The 16,965-nt window shown below is 39.4% G+C and overlaps 1 protein-coding gene across 1 annotated transcript in view; it reads right to left on the bottom strand.

Moving 5' to 3' along the window:
• The window catches only part of TTLL12 (tubulin tyrosine ligase like 12), a 636,007-nt gene that overhangs the window by 182,325 nt on the left and 436,717 nt on the right, over nt 1–16,965 (bottom strand). The window lies entirely within an intron of this gene.

Below are 16,965 nucleotides of genomic sequence, written 5' to 3'. Positions count from 1 at the left end.
GTTCATCATTCCCACTGCTGTAGTAGCCTTCAGACTTGATTACTAAAACCTATCCAACTTGTGTGGAGGAAGGATATGTTCCCAGGAACCTCTGGTGAATGGGCCTAGCAAACCCAGTTCTGGAGGTAGACAAAAGAATTTAGTATGTACGTCCTTGTACATGTATACATACAGCATGATGTAGCTGCCTCTTGAAAGCTTCTAGAGTCCACCTTTTTTAAATATGCCATCAGAGACAAGGCCCTCAGAATACTGCTGGAACTGATTTATCATGGTGGGTACAACAAAAGGCAATAGACAAGGCTACCAACTGGAAATCATCTGTCTGACACGGGTTTGTCTTTTTATTAGTCCCAACATAAAACATAAACAGCGGATTGTTTATTGTAAAGGACTTTGTTCTATCAAGTTTGAAACCGAGCTGTCCATGCAAGTGGAATCCCTTCTTCATGGTTCAAAGGATTAGGATAGAATACTGGGAGATTTATGGCAAGGTCAGAGTCAGAAATGCTGCAACAACCTTGGGCAAGAATGAGGGATTTGTTCTTAGCGATACCCAATCTAAAATGCAGATCAGATAGGGTTTACCCACCAAAAAAAAAAGCTTTCAACTACACTTGCATTACAGATGTCAGAGCAAAATGAAGAGCTTTTTTCTATGTAATAAACCTTAAATTTGACTGATGAGCAGGTTCAGATGGAGATGTAGTTGACCTTTCCAGCAAGATCCTAGAAGGGGTAACCTATTTGCAAGGGAATATCAGGTGAAATACTTAAATCTGAAAATGTTTTACTAAGAAAACATTGAAGAAAAAGAAGATCTATTGGTAGATATAATGAAGCAGACAGAATATGTACCTTGACATCGTAGTACGATGGAAAAAAGGCTAGCAAATCACAAATATTTGACCACCAGTGGTATATTCCCCAGATACAGGTCTGGTTACTGGGTAAGCACCAAAAGGAAAATTCCTCCACATGTCAAGACAAGATTTTCTAGTAGCTAAACTTCATTTCTTGAAAATGTACATACTTTTATGTGTTTGTTCTAAGTTAATGGTGGAAGGGATGTTCGATAACTGTATTTAGCTTTTTGTTTGAGAGCTTTCATTAAAGCAAAAAGTCTTGCGAAATGTGTCACAGGTTCAAAAAGAAATGAGAATAAACAACTGTATAAAAGATGAGCCTGCCAAACATTAACGTGTTCATGTAAAACAAATATTGGAAATACACATTAAAAAGTGTCATGTATAACAGGTGGGAAAATACCACTCAACCATACAGAATTGCTCGGCATTTACTGGTTTTGAGGGCAAAATAATGGGGTGCCACAAATTCCTGAGTGGCTCCTTCAATTCTCTTTTTTTTAATTTTTTTAAACTTGAAGTTGATGGTGATGTCATCACGTGCAGGGGCATGCGTAATGACGTCAGCATCATGAGGCATGCTTCCAGCCTGTTGGAAACTTGGACTCTGTTTACCATGCAAGTAATATACCACGTTCATGTGTGGATTTTGAAATAGCAGGGCAGCACAGAGAGCAGGCAGAATCACACAGAGGAGCTATTAGCTGTTTATTTACACTTCTAACTTCTGCCAAGCAGCAGCCCCAAGAAGCAAGTACTTTTACAGTGCAGCAGAGTCCGATCTACCCAGCATCCTTACTCCCAGGAAGTTCAGGATGAGAAAATTCATTTTCTCTGGCTCCAGGTAAGTAAAAAAGAATAACAAAAAAAAAATGCTTATGTAAAAAAAATGTATGCATGAATGCAGTGCACTGTGCACAAAAATCGTAATTTATAAGGAGCAATGACAGCCAACTGGTACGCAGCAGCCGAGAGAGAAACACACACACACACAGCTGTCTGAATGACAAGAATTGGATAATTAACATTGCAGTATGGGTGGTCCTGTGAATTATTTCCTTTAAGTTTGCTCTTTTGCACAACCACTAAGCAAAAAACAGAACATTCTCATCAAAAACACAAGGAGAACAAGAACTGAATTGAATACACGAAATAAAATAATAAACACAAATGGCAAGCTGGCAGAAATGTATTGGGTGGTTTTGAACAGGTAGTTGTTTTAATATATTCCAAAGAAGCTTTACATGCATTAAAGGACAAAAGCGCCAATATGTTTCTCCCAGCTTTCTGTTTGTGTTTATTTTGTTTCAGAATGTTCTCATTGGTGAATATGGACAGAAGACATGTAGAAGTATCCTACAATTTACAGCAAAACAGAGAAACAGATACGTGTAGGAGTACAGTGCAGCAGTACTAATCTGCTTCCTTTGTCTGTTCATGAAATCACCATCAGACAGTCTGAGAACTGAGATTACATAATGTAGCTATAACTGAGACATAATGGTACTTTTAAAAATGGAATGAGTTACGTTTTTTTCATGACTGTGTACTGTTGCTAACTAACCTGCATGTAACCACAGTTATATCTGTTAAGCCCTGTGCTGTTTCTCACAAAGATAAACATTATGTAGTGCCCAGCAAACATACCCACCTATAATACTTGTTATCAGTACAATGGATGTCAAAAGAAGGTCACCATGACACCTAGTAAGATATTAACTGGGTGATTAAAAAATGTTGTCGTCTTTCGGCTTTTCCCCGTTAGGGGTTGCCACAGCGGAACTCCGGTCCGCTAATGATTGGCAGTAGATAGATTTTCACGGTGCAGAGTTGCCAGCTCAACGCCCAACCTTCAACGAATGCACACCCATTTACGCATGTCTTTCGGAACGCCACTTGACCTGCGGGGAGGACATGCAGACTCCACACAGAAGGCACTCCCCACACACTAGCTGAGAATCGAATGGGAGAACCTCTTGCTGTGAGGCAACAATGCTACCGCTGCACCACCACAGATTACAAAATGTTAAGTGATAAATGCGTATAATTCTGGCAAGCTAAACTATATAATTTCAAAACAAGATGTACTAAACTGACATGCCACTATTATAGAAGTCCAGTAATGGTGACATAATGTGATGTATTGTGCAATTCACAAATGCTGAGAATGTAAGGAAGTCATTAAACCAAAGATGAACTGAGCTGCGTTATAAATGAATCATTCAGCTACACAAGTCCTGAGCTAGAGAAGGGGGGAGCTTGTGAAACCACAAAACACAAACTCCCATTACAAAATGAGGTGAAACATGTTTTGTTTCTGCTTGCATGCTTTGATAATTGCTGTGCTGACCATAAGGTACACACACAGAAAATGTTGGGGGCATGACCACCTATATTGGGGGATGCAGGCAGCAGAGGTGTCTCCAAAAGTACTTGGTTTTTTAAGGATTCTGCTTTGTTATTTGTGTCACATTTCCAGGACATATTGTTTCTCGGTGTGCTTCCACTGGTAAGACAGGCCATCAAAGTCTGCTTTGGCTTACTTCCTCTGTGTCTAGTAGAAACACATAATCCATAGTGGCTAATACTTCAACCATATTGGATCTTAATTATATTCCATTACAAGGTAAATTTGTTTTAAAGTTTACAATGGTGTCATAACCCTTTAGAATACTAGAAAGCTATGTTACCCAGATATATGCACTGTACATATAAAAATCATATAGAAAATATTGTGAATTTTAATATTTAATGCAAATTGTTTCACATTGCAAAGAACAATTCAGGAAAGCTTAGCTTGTGTAGAACTGTTGGTACATAGTTTGGCAGTACATTCCAATTTTTATGATATACTTTTATTTGTTCTACAGAGGGTATGGCCATACCGTTCAAATGTCCAGATTTTCACAGAACGTCCGGTTTTATGCCTCAAAATTTTCTCCTGTTCATCACAATGTGTGTTTTTTTTGGCAAATCACGGAGGATTACAGTTACTAAATGCTGGCAGACATTTGAGGTTTCAGACTTCATATCACTCAGAAAACGCATGCTAACACAAATCTTGTTATTCTAGCAATTATAAGTTTATATGAGCAATATTTAAAATCTGTCCCTATTTTTGGGCCTTCCCTCATTATTTTAGTCTTTGCCCAGATAGTTTTCACTGAGAGGTATGGGTATGGTATATTAAGCACGGGATCACATACGTTTATATTTTTTCAACATTTATTCAGTATTTTTAAGTCAAAACATATTATACTTCAATCTACTTGCCGCAAACTTTTCAATGCCATTTGGGTTCATTTCTCATCTATTCAGTTATCAGCTGTGTACATCCAGTAGACACAACTCTTTTTTTCTGCAGCCTTGTCTGGTTAAGCACCTAGCTCAAAGTTACACAGTAGGCAAATAGAGGCCAAAAGAATCAAACAAGGGACTGCAGGATGAAAGTTTTTAGCTCATAGCTTTAACCTGCTGTGATAAACTGCCAGACAATGGTCAATAAACAATGCATTACAGTTTAAGAAACAATATAATACTGACTAAACACCACAAGTTGCACACATAAGCAGTTAATTTTATTTTTATAAAAGGAAATTGTATTTTAGTATTGCACAAGTTCAAAGTTTGTTACAAGTTCAAATATTAATATAAATAAAGCACTATTGTTCTGTTTTTATTTTGTTTAATATAGTCTGTTCTTCAATTTGTATTTAAAAGTTGGAGTGGGTGGGGTTACAAAATTATGTACACAAATTTTATGTTAATCAGCATACAGATTTTTGGCCAGCTGTACCTATTTTTCATGAGCTTTTGTCCAGATTTTTGATTATTCCAAATTGACAGGTATGAGTGGGAAAAACAGCTTTTTATTATGATGGCCACTCCCTTCACATTATCCTGGAATGTAAATGTCCTTAGTGGTATAGACAAAAAGGAAAAATATAGAATAATATTAAGAAGTGCACAGTGCAAATAGCAATACTGCTGGAGGCACATTTGGAAAGAAATGAGCATGTGAATTTGGCAAACGATTTCAGACTGGCTATTCAGCAGAATATCAGAGACAAAGGAAAACAGGAGTAATAATACTGATTGCTGGAGGGGCTCAAATAGTGATAGAAGAGGGAAAACAAGACAATAATGGTAGGAAGAGGCTACTGGCAAGGGAGTACGGTTATGCTGGCATGTCTTTATATGGGTCTGCTTCTAATAACAAACCCAAAACTGAATTTACCAAGACGTAAACACCGAAATGTGAATACACCGAATGAGCACACTACCGATTTTTTTTTTTAAACACAGAATGGATGAAACGTTCAGCAGGGAATACTACTTATAGGTGGGTACTGGAACTTGATTTGCGATAGTGAGGATGTATCAGGGGACCTAGAAGGGAAAAAATAAAATATAGCTTAGATTTCTGAAGATGTTTATAAAAATATTTAGCATGGAACATGTGAATACCCTAGTAGGAATTCAGACAGAATTTAAAGATTACTATCTAGGCTACAATAACTGTGTTAAATTGGATATTAATTATATTTCACAGGAAAATGTGCATTTATTCTTCTTCTTCTTTGTTTTACATTTGTTTACTGGGAAACTCCAACTAGACATGTACTTTTTCAGTGGAGGCCCAGAGAGAAACGCTCCATATTGAAACATACAGAAATACAATATACAAGTAAAATATAAAAGGCGCATCAGTTAAAATACTCGCTTGACACAGTTAGGACAAGCAATTGTACATACAGATTAATTTAAGAGTAACAGAATCAGATGCTTAGCGATTAGTAGATAGAGAGTGAGTGCAGCAGTTGATTAAACAGTAAGTAGTGAGAAATTGTTTCTCAAAACCTTTCTGTATATGTACAGAGAGACAGATATAATAATTACACATTCTGAACACAGTTTCTAAGAAATTGAATTGTCAAGTCTTAATATGCAATCAGCTATACAATGTTTTTAGTCATTTGCAATTAGTTTGCAGAGAGGCATACTTAACAGAATAGACGAGGGAGGGGTGGAAGAATTTGTCGGGAAGTAAAACAAAGTAGTAGCATAGAAGCATAAAAAATACTCAAAAAAAACGATTCCAAATTACAGTGCGAAGAGCACAGAAGTGCCGACCACACAATAAACACAAAAAGCACTGTAAAGGCACCAAAGCAGTCAACAGGGAATCCAGTCGATGAAAATCACAAACTTTATTATACACTTTAAACGTTTTAACTTGCTCACAGCATTTTTTGTCTCAGTAAGGCTGAGTCTCTTGTTCAGAAACACACCCACATCGCTAAAATCCCTCCTTATAAATAGAATCAATTAAACAATAAATCACCCGGCCATATAACAATTAAATCCTAAAATTCAAGGACAAATGCATTATGAATTAAACCTATGACATTAAAATCACAAACTACTATTCAAACTGTAAAAAAAGACATAATATATGAAATTAATAACATAAAATCCATTATTAAATACACTGGGAAAATGAACTTTTTATATATGTATGATGCACACTTCCAATATTTAAAAAAAATGTTTCTATACAATACTACCCTCTACTGGCAAAGATCAGGGGATGCCATAAATTAGCTTGAACTACAAACCAAAAAGTATTAAAATACAATAGAATACCCATACCATATGAATTTCTAAAATATGCTGTACTAGATCAAATTAAGACGGCAATAATAAAAAAAAAAAAACAAATTATAACTTTGCTGCTCTGATTTTCAGTAAGGGTGCCATGGAAATAGTGTCATTCAATCCAGGAAACTCATTAGCCTGTAAATATATTTGCCAGTACGTTTCCCAGTATTCGATTTTCTCTTCCCATAGCCCCCCCTCTACTATTTCCTGGTATGCTCTCCAATACAAAAAAAGTGAACTTGAAATTTTTACAGGACAAACTAAGTTTAAACAATGCATTATTATAATTACAAGTTGTGATGCTATAATAGTGCTCAAATTCTCCTTTTCAAAGTTCTTTCTGTTTTACCCAGATAAAACGCAGTGTGTGCTATGCAAGTAGCCAAATAAATAAGACCTTTACTCACAGTTATTATATTCTTTGGATTGCATTAATTTATCCCTACTTGAAACAAATGCAACTAGAATTGCTCACGTGGGCATTGAGCACACCTCCCACATTTAAATGTGCTGAGTTTCTTGGTAGATAAAGCTCAATTACATTTATTCTTAAATTCTAAAATGTTCTTAACATTCAAACTTCTTTTATAAATAAATTGAATAGGGCCACTAAATAAATTGTCTACATCAGTGAATTTTCTAAAAAGTTCCCAGTATGTATGGATAATCCTGGTATTATTGGGGGTATCTATATTATAACTGGTGATGAAAGCTCCTGGATATTTAGAACTATTATCATCTTGAAGTCCATTCAAAATGTTCATATTCTTAGAATACAATGATATACCCCCTTTTGCCAAGTAAAGGAAAATATTTAGTCATTCTGTCTCTTTTGACTTCCTCAATGACTTCATGCAATAAACCAACAGGTTGTTTCCTTTCAAAGAGCATATTTTTTATTAACTCACATTCTCTTAAATACAATCATTCTCTTCTGAGGTCATCCTGGAAGCCCTGATAAATTGCCCCTTCACAATGTGGAATTGTAGGTAAACTGTAAAAATTCTGTAGTATGACCTATGTAATCAATAAATTCCCCCAATTTCTGTTCTGTACTGATCCAAAATACACAAATGTCATCCAATAATATTTGTAATAATTCCAACAATCTACAAAAGAGGAATTCTACACAAATTTCCTTTCCCACATCTGTAGGATGATACCAGCTCAGAGCACAATAAAATTATTGTATAAAACTATTTACATTTAAGTTCCAAAAGGATTCTAAATTCTTTAAAACTAAAAATGCCACTATCCCCCCATAGCCTCCTCAAACCAATTTAGACCCACCACATGTGGGAGAACAGTGAAGAGGTCCCAAATGTCTACACTGACAAAAATATGTTTTCTGTGTATAAATTCTTTTCCACTTCCTGTAGGAAATCACAGGAATTGTTCAAAAAAAACCTGTCCCAGTTGTTTCTAGTCTCTGTTATCAATATACAACGCTAGAGAATGAGTTTTGGATCTGTTAGCTGCCACTACTGGTTTCATAGGAGGATTCAAAATATCTTTATGAACCTCGGGAATTCCAAAGAAGGATAGTATAATGGGTTTGTCTGTTTATTCTTCTAAGTCAATCAGGTTCTCCCGCAACATGTCATATAAATGAGCATCACTTTTGCTATAAGCAATGTTTATTTCATTTATAGAAACTCTACTGTATTTGCTTGAGTCACTCAAAATGTCCATAATTTTTGCAGTATATATTATATTGTCCATCATAACCACCCTCCCCCCTTATCTGGGCTCATCACTCTTAAATTTTCATTTTTAATATCCTTTAGTATGTTCATTTCTTCATTGGACAAGTTAAAATGAACTTGATTCTTGGGTACACTCTTCCTTAGTTCCTTCTGAACTATAGATTCAAAGTTTTTTAATTGGGAGTGAAGAGGTGGATTGTACATACTCTTCCATCTAAGGCCAGAGTTTATATTGGTTTCTACAGTAATCTTGGATAATAAATACTCAAGATTCTTTTTGGGTAAACATTTTCAAGTCTAAGATCAAATTATTAATGTTACTTTTCTGACTTGGCATGTATTTTAACCCCTTTATAAATAGGTTAAAATATGTTTTTATCAATAACCAAATGGCTAGAATTATAAATGGTGATTTTCATATACAAACACGAAGATCAGGAGATAGACCTGAAACATGCGTTTCAAATACAAGGCATATTTCAAAATATACCAAGGTATAAAATTAAAAAAAAAACTAAAATGAGGATTCTGGCACCGACCTATCAAACACCATTTGATTTGGTTCAAAATTATCCATATCTTTTGGGAACACTAAGATTAAATACTTAGGAATATGACTGGCAGACGAAGTTAAGGGAATATGTGAGAATATCGTGGATGGACATGAAAGAAATAATATCCATTCCAAAAACATGGAAATGAATGATTATGGATCTGGAAGCTACTGTATAGATTAACTCCTGTGCACTTAAACAAAATACATCTGACACTATACAGTCTGCAAAGAAACTAAATGTATACACTTCCCACTTAAAAGCAAATGTATATATTTAGATTGCAATGTGTTTGATATGGTCTACATGGCATTGCAGGATTCCTGCTATACGTTTCTAAGGAGGTAAAACTAAAACACATCAGAGACCATGTTTACAGACATTAACAAGAAAATGGCAAAAATGCACTTGCAAAACATCACATTAAGCAGAGTAAAATAACTACTTTTTCAGTACTATTGTAAATAAAAACTGGGATAAGAGGTCATATCAACTAACTGAATTGTCTGAATACAGGTGAATTACTCTTAAATGCAACAAATTTACTAGGTTAAAATAACTTTTGAAACCACAAAACTATTTAAAACTTTCAACATTTAAGATACTATTTTTTGCCATTAGTTGTGTATTTAACCAAGCAACTGTTTTTTTTTTTTTTTTTTAGAAATAGCTGTTTCTTTGAGGTAGATGGAGTTTACATAAAGCTCCTTCTTTCTCGTTCTTGGGTCCTCCCCTTTTAGCATGAACTATACATGCAAGTGTAGAACGAGAAGCCCCCCGTATCTCAGGATGTAGGCCTGTGCATGGTTAAAAGGAAAACAATCATTTTCAGCTCATCTGTTGGTAAGGAAGGCTAATACCTCCAGGGTTCTCAGTCTGTAGAGCCACTGAGGAAGCATTTTTTCCCTTAATGTCAGGAACTTTACTGGAATGTTAGTCCTTGCTGTCCTCTCATGGCTTATGCTACTTATTAAGAGCACAGAATCCTATTCTCCACACCAACAGCCAGACCTCCATTATTTACCACTACTTTTTTTTTTGGGGGGGGGGGGTCAATGGGAATTTAATTTACAGAACATGCATGTCGATACAATATCTGTTGTTGTTCTGTTAGCCTTTTAAGTGAATTATCTGACACTTAGCTGAACTTTTAACGGATTACTGTCTATGCTGTAGGTGGACTGGACTCTCTAAACTGGCCCTAGACATGAGCATGTGCTCCTTTTGTGGAAGGTTGGGTGCCAGGCTGGCAAAACAACATCGTAAAACTCCACTGCCAATCATGAGCGGACAGGTGATCCGCTGTGGTGACCCCCTAAAGTACAGTTGTGTACACTTAACATAAATGTACATGTTCGAGTGTATTCACTGTTGCAGTCATCACATTTGGGTTATCTGATTGCAGTAGCCCTCAGTCGGCCTGATTAAAAAAAGTCTTAGGTCCTGCGTCGGTTGCTGTCTCATCTTCCGTGACGTCAGGTAGTCAGGGGTATACGCCATTACATCAGTTTTTCTTGCCCCAGATGTCAGGTGCCCCCTTTAACGGGAAGCAATTAAATATAAATATACAAGGTTATACCTCCAACAAAAAAGCAAATACACCAAAAAGCTTTTAAGTACAGTAGTAGAGAATAGAGGTACAGCCAAAAGAAGTCAGGGGACTGGAGGGAGGGTAACCAGGACTGCAACAGTGAATACACTCTAACATCTACATTTATGGTAAGTGTACACAACTGTACTATGTTCTTCATGTTACACTGTTGCAGTCATCACATTTGGGTAGATTCCCAAAGTTAAGGATGGGAAGAGGAATTTAGATAACATTAGGACCAGCTATAAGGCCCTGCAAGACTGCAGTGGCAAAGCCAGCTCTGGATTTAGAGAAAATTGGCAAATGGTAATGGCTTGGTGAAAGTATGTACAGAACTCCAGGTAGCAGCTTCTAGGATGTCTCTGGTAGGGACACCTCTGAGAAAGGCTGTAGAGGTAGATGCAGCCCAGGTTGAATGGGGTCTAACCCTCTGTGGGATGGGTTTTCCATGGTTCATATAGCAGAAATGAATGCAATGGCCTATCCATTTAGAAATGGTTTGCTTTGAAATAGCCTTCCCCTCTGCCCCTGCAGCAAATGCCACCAGCAGTTATTCAGATTTCCTGTCCAAGTAAAATCTAAGTTGTCTGTGCACATCTAAAGAGTGCACTATCTGTTCCCCTTTATTCTGTGGATTAGAAAAGAAGGTTGGCAAATGAATGGACGGATTAAGAGCCACACTGAATACCACCTTGGGCATGAAAGAGGGATTGGTCCTGAGGGACACCCTGTCCGCATGAAAGATGATGAAAGGCTCCACTGCCATAAGGGCCTGTAATTCAGATACCCTTCTTGCTGAAGTGATTGCTAAAAGGAAAGCTGTTTTCCAAGAAAGGAATTTTAACTTTGCAGTTGCAGCTGGCTCAAAAGGAAGAAGAGCGAGTTTTTCCAACACAAAATTAAAGTCCCAGGCTGGAGTTGGAGCTCTCCTGGGTGGTCTTGCTTTTCTGGCCCCTCTGAGGGACTGCTTGAGCAGTGGTTGAGAAAAGAGGGGTGGTTCTGTGTTGTGATGAGCTGAAATGGCTGAGGCGTGAATTCTGATGGAGAAAAAGGAAAGGCCCTTGTGAAGCATCTCAGTTAGGTATTGAAGAATCTGAGGTAAATTGGGTGCTGCAGTGGCCATCCCTTGAGTTTAGTTCCAGGCACAGAATCTTTTCCATTTTTCAGTATAAGATTTTCTAGTACTAGGCCTCCTTGACTCCAAAATGACATCCAACACTTGTTTACTGAGGGATGGTTACAGACAGATTAGGCAATTAGTCAGACTGCCAGGTTCAGGGTTTGAAGCTGGGGCTGCAGAATCTGCCTCTCCTGCTGAGACAGCAGGGTAGGGATCTGAGATAGGTGCCATGGGGCCAGCTGTGACATACTGCGCAAGAGGGGGTACCAGTGTTGGCACGGCCAGTCTGGTGCAATCAGTATCATCCTTGGCTTGTCCTGGTTGATCTTTAGTAGTACTTTGGAGAGGAGAAGCAGAGGAGGAAAGGCATCTAAAGGACAGATCATCCACTTTCCAAGCTTGTTTGTGGGGAGTCCTTGTGCAGAATTTGTCCAATTGACAGTCCTGGGGGAGGCAAACGGGTCTATATCTGGGGTTCCCCATGTATTGATCAACATGTTGAAAATCTTTGGTTCCAGTTTCCACTCGTGTGGGTCCATGAGATTTCTGCTTAGTTTGTCTGCCAGTGTATTTAGTTTTCTTGGCAGGAATTGAGCCTGTAGATGCACTTGGTAGCTCAAGGCTGTGTTCCACAGAGCCATGGCTTGTCTGCAGAGGGGGTAAGAATGGCTACTCCCTTGCTTGTTTATGTACCACATAACAGTGGTGTTGTCCATCTTTACCATTAATTGCCCTGGAAGAATGTGGTCCTTGAAGGCTGTCATAGCATTCTGTACAGCTAACATTTCTTTTTGATTGATATGCAGGTGCATTTGACTTGGGTTCCATTTTCCCTAAATGCACTTCCCTTCCAGGTGAGCCCCCCCATGCATAGTCTGATGCATCTGTGGTTAGGTTTTAGGCGGCAGGGGGTAGAGTGAATGGTAGTCCCTTGTTTTGGTGGCAGGCTTCTGCCCACCAAAGGAATTCTAACCATAGGCAAGGTATGATAGGAATCATTGCTCTAGATCCTGAGAATGTTGGCACCATAGGCTTTTTAGATACCATTGTAGTTTCCTCATATGCAGTCTTTCTTGCATATGGAATTAGTAGAATACATAAGGCCATGAATCCCAAGGCTTGCAGTATTTGCCTTGCAGATAGCAGGGTTTTTGTGGCCACTAGTTTGAAGTAAGTTGTCAAATGAATTTGTTTCTCTGGCATGAGGAAAGCCATCTGGGAAGTTGTGTTCAAGCTTGCTCCCAGGAATATAATTTGTTGACAGGGTACCAGATGGGATTTCTTTTCATATATGGTGTACCCCAGACAAGTTAGCACCCTCTGTACAAAGGCCAGATGATTCAGAAGTATGTCCTGGCTTTCTGCCTGAATTAGACAATCGTCCAGGTATGGGTATATTTGAATATTTCTTTGCCTGCGAAATGTAATGACTGGAGCTAGGCACTTTGTGAATACCCTGGGCACAGTAGATAAGCCAAAGGGCAGTGCAGAGTACTGATAGTGCATGCAGCCTGCTTTGAAGCATAGGTATTTTCTGCAAGATTCCCTGATTGGGATTGTTCAGGTAGGCTTCCTTTAAATCCAGTGTTGCCAACCAGGCATCTTTGCCTATCATGGGAAGCAACTGGTGAAGAGTTAGCATCTTGAATTTTGGAATCACCAAAAAGGTGTTAAGGATAGACAGGTCCAGGATAGGACGTCACAAGTCGTCTTTTCTGAGTACCAGGAAAAGTCTTGAGTAGAAACCTTGTCCCTTTTCCTCTTCTCTGTACAGTCTGAAAAGCCTTTACTCTTAAGAGAGAGAGTACTTGCTTTTGAGCTTCTGCCCACTGATTTGGGGGTAGATCTGGCCAACCGTTTGGGGCTGGTAACGTGTGGAAGTGAAATCTGTATCCTTACTATGTTTAAAACCCATTTGTCCTAGGTAATGAGTTCCCAGTTTTTTGCTTGCAGAGCAATCTTTCCCCCTAAAGGAGCAGTCAGTTGAGAAGTGCTTGGAAGTTTTAAAATTAAGTCACTGAGACAGCTTACCATAGGCAGGAGTTTTACTACTCCCTGATTTGGAAGTGGGAGCCCCCCACTGCTTAGTCTTGTGCGTACCCTGGGACTGAAGCCTGGGTGTTCTGCTGGTTCTGGGTTTGAACTGAGAAGGCCTGGAAGAGGCAGGAAAGAACCAATTTTTTTGAGGGCCAATGCCTACTAAATCTAGGAGGCTGCACTTGTAAAAAATCTTTTAACACTTTGCATAGATTTAGCTTTTTCCTCCATCTTTTTAAGAGCTTCTTCTGCTTTGTCGCCAAACAGACAGTCTTGGTTTAATGGGGCATCCAGTAATTTAGCTTTAACATGATCCTGCAAAGATTGCTCCTTAAGACAAGCATGCCTTCTAAGTACAGACCCAGTGACAGCAGCCCTGCAAGATGCCTCTAATGAATCAAAACCACATTGCAAAGTATGTTTTCCAACTTTGTTCAGCAGAATGCATTAAATCCTGTAATTCTTTATTTTCAACACAGTCAGGAATCAACATCATATTCTGTTTAAGCAATCCAATAATATGCTGCTGATACTTTAATATATGAAACTGGCAGTTTAAGGCCCTAATGGCCAAAGTTGCAGAAGTGTATACCTTCTTACCCCATCTGTCCAGGGGCCTGGAATCTCTATCAGAGGGGGTAGGGTTTTTGGCAGTAGTGGCCTTAATAACTTTGGGATTGTGAAATGGTCTCCGGATCCGCAGTAGGATTCTGAAAGTGGAACTTGTGAGAGTCAGGAACTCTAATACCCATCAGGTTTTCTGGGAGCTGGAGGTAAAGTGTCAGGGGCCAGGCTAGATTCCGAAAAGGCATCATCTACAATGTCCAATACAGGAGGGATAGCTAAAGGCCTGTGTTGAGGTAGGAGTAAGAATTCCCTAAGCCTCTTTTTGGAGTCAGACTAATCCTGGCTTTCCCAGCTGAAATACTCCCTAAGAGAATGCAAAGTTTCACCAAAAGAGAAATCCTCTGGAGGGGAAGTAGAGGGAATGGAGTCCTCTGCATCAGAATCCTCATAGGTAGAGAAGGGCAACTCCTGGTCATCAGAGAAAACAGAAATTTCAGAATCCTGATCAGAAGGAAAATCAGTTCTTGGTCTCAGAGGGAGAAGGGTGGCTTCCCCTGATTAGAGTAATAAGGTCTTCAGCCATTATCATTTGTTTTTTAGGCATAGGTGCCTGACCATGTGGTCTGGGTGTCAGTTTACTAGGCATGGATTGAGTTTTAGGCCTTGAAGGAGAAGATGGCATCAGTTTAATATGCAAGTCAGTAGGCCTGAATACACCCTCAGAAGCCGGTGTCTGCACAGCAGCTCCGGACCCATCCAAGGTAGAGACATCCGCAGGTTCCACTGTCGAAGAAGCATCTTGTGGCATACAAATGGGTCTCAGTAAAGGCCTGAGAATCTGAAGTACCGGGTATCAGGGACTGCGAAAGTGCCTCACTGAGTACTGGCGAACTGGCGACTAGCTTAGGAGAAGCGACTATGGCAGCTTTGGACCTATGCAGTCTGTCTCTGTCTTTCACTTTGCATTTTTTTCAGAATGTCGGTAGTCGGGTGGCTTACCAAAGCCATTTCTGGATAATTGAACAGAGTACCAAAATATTTAGATGCGAAAATGAACCACCGACGACGAATAGTTCATGGTTTGAATAAGGCACAAAACTGACAGTGAGGTACGTCGTGGTCTAGGCCTAAGCAAGGAATGCAGTACGAATGAAAATCTTTATGTGGTATTTGCTTTCTACAAGAAATACAACTTAACTTTTACTGACATCAGTTAGAGCAAGAAAAAGGTTCCCCAATGGGGTATTTAGCTTAGTTGAAGACTTTGGATCTGAAACTTGAAAATGAAAATTTCAGGAGTCGGCCGACGGGCACTTGCAAACTGCTTCTGCTTCGGGCACCACATGGCAAGAAAGACTGATGTAATGGCGTCGGCTGCATGCTTTATACCCCTAACTACCTGATGTCATGGAAGATGAGACAGCAACAGACGCAGGACCCAAGACTTTGATAATCAGGCTGACTGAGGGCTACCTGCAAGCAGATAACCCAAATGTAATGACTGCAACAATGAAACATGAAAGAACATCTGCAGATGCGGCTACTGTTCTGGTGGAAGGCACCTTAAAAGGCCTTTGTAGCAGTATATCCCTCTTGTTATAAACAAAGGTAATGCAATCCTTTAGCCACTTACCCAGAGTAACTTTGGAAACTGGTTTTCCTTTTACCAGTGAAGAAAAGGAAACAAACAACTGATCTGATTTTCTGAATTATTTTGTCCTGTGCAAACAGAAATGGAGTTGTCTTTGAACATCCAATAAATTAAGGCAAAATTTGTCTGTTAGAAAAATTTTTGAATAAGACTGGAAGATGAATAGTCTGGTTAAGAATGGGTGTGGAAAAGTACAGTTGTGTACACTCACCATAAATGTAGATGTTCGAGTGTATTCACTGTTGCAGTCATCACATTTGGGTTATCCCTGCCAGGGTAGCCCTCAACCGGCCCGAATACCACAGGCTTAGTATTTCTGCATCGGTTGCTGTCGTTTCAGGACTGACGTCAGGTCATGAGTAGTATAAAGTAAGGCAGCCAACGCCATTATATCAGTTTTTCTTGCCCTGTCAGGACCCCCCAAGTGGGAGCCAGGTTATGGTGGAAAAACCCCACCAGTAGAAAGTTAATACCAAAATGTCCCTTGTAAGGAGAAAGAGAGAGAGAAGAGAGGGATGGAGGGAGGGAAACCAGGACTGCAACAGTGAATACACTCGAACATCTACATTTATTGTAAGTGTACACAACTGTACTATGTTCTTCGTGTTTCACTGTTGCAGTCATTACATTTGGGTCGATTCCCAAAGCTGAGGAAATGGATGGAGGCAGTCAAGGAGACTAGGGTCTGGCTAGGATGCCCTGCAAGACTGCCCTGGATTTGCAGAAGAGGCAAGTAGTAATGTTTGGTGAAAGTGTGAACAGATGTCCAGGTGGCAGCCTCCAGGATGTTCCTGGTGGGGACTCCTCTGAGGAAAGATGTAGAGGTGGAGGCTGCTCTGGTGGAGTGAGTTTTGACCCCCTTAGGGGGAGGTTTTCTGTGTTGCTTGTAACAGAAATGGATGCAGTGTGCTATCCATTTAGAAAATGTTTGTTTGGAGATGGCTTTGCCCTCTGTCCCTGCAGCAAAGCTAACCAGCAATTGATCAGACTTTCTTAATGATTAATCCTGTCTAGATTGAATATGAGCGGTCTGTGCACATCTAGAGAGTGCAGGATCCTTTCCCCTTGTTCTGTGGGTTACGGAAAAAGGTGGGCAAATGAATGGATTGGTTGAGAGCCACACTGGACACCACTTTGTGCATGAAGGATGGGTTAGTTCTGAGGGAAACCCTGTCAGCATGGAAGACTATGAAGGGCTCCACAGCCATGAGT

The sequence above is a fragment of the Protopterus annectens genome, chromosome 11.part0 (genome assembly GCF_019279795.1).
Source record: "Protopterus annectens isolate FY-2018-M chromosome 11.part0, PAN1.0, whole genome shotgun sequence".
Lineage (NCBI taxonomy): Eukaryota > Metazoa > Chordata > Ceratodontiformes > Protopteridae > Protopterus > Protopterus annectens.
The sequence above is the reverse complement of the archived record's forward strand: the minus strand, read 5'-3'. Positions and strand labels throughout refer to the sequence as shown.